Source organism: Ascaphus truei, chromosome 7 (assembly GCF_040206685.1).
Source record: "Ascaphus truei isolate aAscTru1 chromosome 7, aAscTru1.hap1, whole genome shotgun sequence".
Classification (NCBI taxonomy): domain Eukaryota; kingdom Metazoa; phylum Chordata; class Amphibia; order Anura; family Ascaphidae; genus Ascaphus; species Ascaphus truei.
The window spans coordinates 67,151,983-67,158,392 of record NC_134489.1 but is presented as its reverse complement, the minus strand read 5'-3'; positions in this window follow the sequence as shown (position 1 = coordinate 67,158,392).

The following is a 6,410-nucleotide window of genomic DNA, read 5'->3' as shown; positions in this document are numbered from 1 at the left end:
TTTCACAAAGGTGGGGTAAAATAATGATTGTTTCTTTAGACCCGTGTTTGTTCTTCCCAAAAAATTGTAATAATCAGTATTGGAATCTGGGCTGGTGTCTAAGTCTTCTAAGTCCTGTATTGCACACTGTTCCTTGAATGAAAAAAGATTAGATTGAATTGTCTTAGATGATAGATCATCTGAAAAACATACATCAACATTGTCAGTCAATAATTCAGGTATTTCAGGTACAGTATTAACAGATTGTTCTACATTACTATCATGATTTTTACAAAAAAACTTCTTCAATGTGCATTTTCTGACAAATTTGTTTAAATCAACCATTGTTTGGAACAGGTCAAAATTAATATCAGGTACAAAACCCATGCCCTTATTGAGTAGTGATAGTTCGTTATCAGTAAGTGTCCCATTTGAAATATTGATAACTGCATTTTCTCCGCCTAGAAATTCTTCTTCCTTTTGGAAGGTGCTCCCTTGTATTGACTTCTTGGTTTTTTTGCCCCGTCTTGTTCTTTTGCGTTTTTTGACACAGTTGTTTGACCCGAGGGCTCAGATGTGTTTGACGGACGGGACTTATATTCAGTGGCTCTTTCTTTTTGTTTACGTTCCCAAAAGGGGCGTTGTTCTTTAGGTGCTTCTGTGTCTGAATGTGTATTGTCCCCATCATTTGGATTGAAGAAAGAGACCGTATGACCCAAATATTCTGTGTCCGAAGTGTCCGAATCTACTTTAGATTTAAGAATTGATTTTTTAGCCCAGGTGTTATTGGTCTTGTCCTCTGGGGTGGAGTGAGTGGGGTATGAAGTGCGGTTGGACCTTCTGTTGGGTGTAGATCTCTCCCATACAAACACTTGGTTACGCTCATAATCGAGCTTGTCCCGTTCAAACTTTTGTTGTTTCTTTTCTAAAATGTCTTTTTCAAAATCTTTAATTGATTTGGCCAAATTAGTGTCCAATGATTTAAATCCTTCCATTTTTGAGAACTTAGCTAGATGTTTTTGTGAAACTTTAATGTCCTTTTCTAGGTCCAATTTCTCCTTAGATTTGGCTTTAATGATCAAAGATATTAGTTTCGATGAACAATCATTGAGGATCATTTTCCATTCTCTCTCAAAGTCCTGATTTATAAAGCCAAATGTGGGAGACTTTTTTACCCGTAGCCCCCTAGGAATTCTTTTCGCCAGCAAATAATTTTCCAAGAATATGAGGTCCCAATATATTCTGGTGTCAGTAATAAGTAATTTACTAAATTTAAGAAATAAATCGTGTAAATCTGATGTGTCCTCACAATCTGGATTGGGCTGATTTTCAAACATACGTTTTGCTTTTTTGGATCTTTGAGTCATGTCCAAATAGTTGGATACATAATCACTGGTGACATTTTGAGTATCATTATCTCCTAGATCTTCCATGTCCATTATATAAGTGCGTTGAATAATCAAATGTAATTTTGTAAATTAATATACTTGTAAATAAGCAAATTCTGAAAAGGGTGGAAAAAATGAAAAAATGAAAAAATGAAAAAAATGAAAATATGAAAAAAGTAAAAAGATGAAAAAATTAAGAGAACTGAAAAAAACCACTTATATGGTATATCTCCCCCCAAACCGGAAAGAATGGGGGTTAATCCCTGTATGTGTAGCAATAAAGGCAACCAAAAATAAACCTGCGGTAAAACTCTGTGGATGAGTTTGCTGTGGTCCGGTGTATATGATTGGAATACTCCCAGTGAGCAACCACTTGTTGAAGTGTATCCAGAAGAACGTGGTGTGTGTGGTGCTCAAACCTGGGCAAGTGTCCTATTGAGACATATGACATATTATAACCATTATATGGTGGTCCGGTGATAATGGAGTGCCCCTCAATAAATTGCAGAAAAACTGAGTAGTACTGTAGGGGAAGTGACAAGTGGAGTCAGTTGGGACAACCACAGGGATGTACACAATAATCACCCAAACAGTATATTGAAGAAGGCAATAATGATGGAAAGCAGGATTTAAATAAGGCACTAGGGCACTTTACCTGCTGGTTCCCAGGGGCACTCTCCAGATCAATGCGTGCAATCCGTCCGTTGGTAGATTCAGAAGTGCAGAGGGTGCAGACAGAGCACAGCTCCAGACGTCCTGCAATGTCAAGCAGGAAGAAACACACCAGGCCACTCCGCAGTAATAAAAAATAAAGATTGTATTGAAAGCTAATAACACATACAGGGAACAAAAATAGGACAAGAGGAATGCACCTACGCGTTTCGTACAGGTGTACTTTATCAAGGTGACATAGGGATCAAGTAACTGCCTATTTATACTCACCCTGTGCGCCTCTAATCAGTGGGTTGCGGCTCCAATAGCCGGCAGCTGTTGCCAGTCGCGGCCATATGACGCACGTTCCCCAGAGATAGGGCGCATCAGGTAGTGTATAGGGACTGCCACGAGGTGTCCGTCGCGTCATAGAAATGACGTCATCAGCATGCGACGCCGAAGCCAAGCACGTCGACGTAACGTCTATTCTCATTGGCTGGACATGTCGTGTGGTATAAAACTTTTTATCAACAAACAACTTTATTAACACTAAACACATAACATTGTTAAAAATGCCAAGAAACCTTGGCACTGACATATGATAAACGAACAATTTACAGGATGATTAAATCGCAGACTCCCAAGCCTGGTAAATTATATGTACGGAGTAAACCTCCTGATTGAATAGTTATGCATATTAATGTTCAGAACAATTGGTAATAAAGAAGTTAAACCACATAAGCATATAATAACCATCTATGGGACAGAAAAGATACCTTGTTAGTTCCTAGAAGACTGAAAAAACGATATTTATAAACAATGTTTATAATTAATAATCTCAAAGGATAAACCAAAAATTGAAGAATGAAACTCTTATTAAAGTGCATTACACATTGTTTGAGTTAATAATATATTTTAACAGTTTATATTACGTCAAATGGTAGAAGAGTTGAATGAAGACTCAATTGTAGCTCAATATATTAATTGAGCATAGAACACTGAATGGGAATTATGTGTTAAATCTACAATGCAGAAATTAACCATTGTTTACATAAATAGTGAGTGACTGTCTATGTAGTTGCATACCTAACATGTAACCATCTATATTAAAAAGAATATGTGTGTATATATGATATGTGGTAAGAATATGTCTATTAGGATCCTCATAAAATTTTGTATCACACATAATTTTATGAGGATCCTAATAGACATATTCTTACCACATATCATATATACACACATATTCTTTTTAATATAGATGGTTACATGTTAGGTATGCAACTACATAGACAGTCACTCACTATTTATGTAAACAATGGTTAATTTCTGCATTGTAGATTTAACACATAATTCCCATTCAGTGTTCTATGCTCAATTAATATATTGAGCTACAATTGAGTCTTCATTCAACTCTTCTACCATTTGACGTAATATAAACTGTTAAAATATATTATTAACTCAAACAATGTGTAATGCACTTTAATAAGAGTTTCATTCTTCAATTTTTGGTTTATCCTTTGAGATTATTAATTATAAACATTGTTTATAAATATTGTTTTTTCAGTCTTCTAGGAATTAACAAGGTATCTTTTCTGTCCCATAGATGGTTATTATATGCTTATGTGGTTTAACTTCTTTATTACCAATTGTTCTGAACATTAATATGCATAACTATTCAATCAGGAGGTTTACTCCGTACATATAATTTACCAGGCTTGGGAGTCTGCAATTTAATCATCCTGTAAATTGTTCGTTTATCATATGTCAGTGCCAAGGTTTCTTGGCATTTTTAACAATGTTATGTGTTTAGTGTTAATAAAGTTGTTTGTTGATAAAAAGTTTTATACCACACGACATGTCCAGCCAATGAGAATAGACGTTACGTCGACGTGCTTGGCTTCGGCGTCGCACGCTGATGACGTCATTTCTATGACGCGACGGACACCTCGTGGCAGTCCCTATACACTACCTGATGCGCCCTATCTCTGGGGAACGTGCGTCATATGGCCGCGACTGGCAACAGCTGCCGGCTATTGGAGCCGCAACCCACTGATTAGAGGCGCACAGGGTGAGTATAAATAGGCAGTTACTTGATCCCTATGTCACCTTGATAAAGTACACCTGTACGAAACGCGTAGGTGCGTTCCTCTTGTCCTATTTTTGTTCCCTGTATGTGTTATTAGCTTTCAATACAATCTTTATTTTTTATTACTGCGGAGTGGCCTGGTGTGTTTCTTCCTGCTTGACATTGCAGGACGTCTGGAGCTGTGCTCTGTCTGCACCCTCTGCACTTCTGAATCTACCAACGGATGGATTGCACGCATTGATCTGGAGAGTGCCCCTGGGAACCAGCAGGTAAAGTGCCCTAGTGCCTTATTTAAATCCTGCTTTCCATCATTATTGCCTTCTTCAATATACTGTTTGGGTGATTATTGTGTACATCCCTGTGGTTGTCCCAACTGACTCCACTTGTCACTTCCCCTACAGTACTACTCAGTTTTTCTGCAATTTATTGAGGGGCACTCCATTATCACCGGACCACCATATAATGGTTATAATATGTCATATGTCTCAATAGGACACTTGCCCAGGTTTGAGCACCACACACACCACGTTCTTCCAAAATTGAAAGCCTAGGCAGATGGGAAGCCTGATGATCCCATATTTTAATAACTAATACATGTCGAACCGATTAGTTACAATTCTAGATTGGCATGCTAACAACTCTAAGCTATGGGTCCAATTGGAGAGGGAATTGTGCATGGAACTCAACACCCAACTAGACTCAAAATGTTGGATAGATTAAATAGATACACTTAGTGGGAGAGGGGGAGGGGGAAGTAGGTACTCCTGCTCAGAAATTTGCAGAGTGGGATTAGAGTATGAAGGTTAAGGTGCTGTGCTGAGAAATGTACTAATAGCAAACAAACAAGAGAAAGAAATCATTGAATTAGCACTCAATTACCTATAGTGGGTAAAATGAGACAATTAAAAGTCATCTTTAATAATGACTAAATTAAAATAAGATGTGCACAAAAAGAACAAACTACTACATTGCACAAGACAAATGCCAAATTGATGATGTCGACTGGATAATAATGGCGTAGTGCCACCGTAAGGTAGAAAATAGCCTTTGATATACGAATATACGGATATCAAGTGTATATAATTTACCCAAATAGTTTAAAAACACATTTAGCCAGGGCCGCCAACAGGGGGGGACAAAGGATATTGGCGTCCCGGGCCCCATGAGTCAGGGGGGCCCGGCCACCCGGGCATCAGTTAATTACATTTAAAAATAATAATAATCCAAAAAAAAATATGGTGGCGATTCCCGTGGTCCCGGCGCGCATACGCAGGGCAAGCAGGGTGTCGTGGGCCCGCTGCCTGTTCCCCCCAGCAACCCAGCCAGCAACCCAGCCAGCAACCCAGCCCCCCCGCGGGATGGAGGGGGAAGCGCCAAGACTAGCCCCTCCGCTCCCCACGTGGGACAGAGGGGGAAGCGCCAACACCAGCCCCGCGCGCAACCCAGCCCGCTCCCAACTTGATACAGGGGGGAAGCGCCAACCCAGCTTCCGCCACGCGTACCTCCTGCCCCAGCACGCCTCACCAGCCCCCCCAGCCGCCCACCTCAACCACCCCCTCAGCTGCCCACATCACCCATTCCCCCAGCTGCCCACCTCCCATGCCACCCTACCGCCCCTGGCAGCTGCCGGGGATATCAGGGCAGGGGGGGAAGCGTCTGGTGGCAAGGAAGCAGCGCCCACCTGTAAAGGTAAGTCACTTACTCACCCACCCAGTCACTCACCCACCCAGTCACTCACTCACCCAGTCACTCACCCACCCAGTCACTCAGTCACCCACCCAGTCACTCAGTCACCCACCCAGTCACTCAGTCACCCACTCAGTCACTCACCCACCCAGTCACCCACCCAGTCACTCTGTTACTCACCCAGTCACCCAGTCACTCACCCACCCACCCAGTCACTCACCCACCCAGTCACTCACCCACCCACTCAAGTCACTCACCCACCCAGGGGGGGGGGGGTGCGCTATGGGTTTGGGGGTGGGGGGGGGGCGCTATGGGGGGGGTCTGCTCCTTTCATTTGTCCTGGGCCCCATGATTTCTGTTGGTGAACCTGCATATAGCTACAGTATATCAGCGTATTGGATCATAGCCAAAATGAGTGTGAGCTTTAGTGGCCACGTAGATTAATTGTGGTTAGTTGAGCCTAAATAGAGCTCTATGGTGAACAAGTGCCAGCTGTGGAGGTTAGCTCTCTTCACTCCTTAACTTAATTGCTGACTGAAGTTGTCAGTGTGAATGAATCACTGTTTTAGACTAAAACATCACCCTTTCGAATGGGTGTCTTTGACGATGTGTCGCCATGG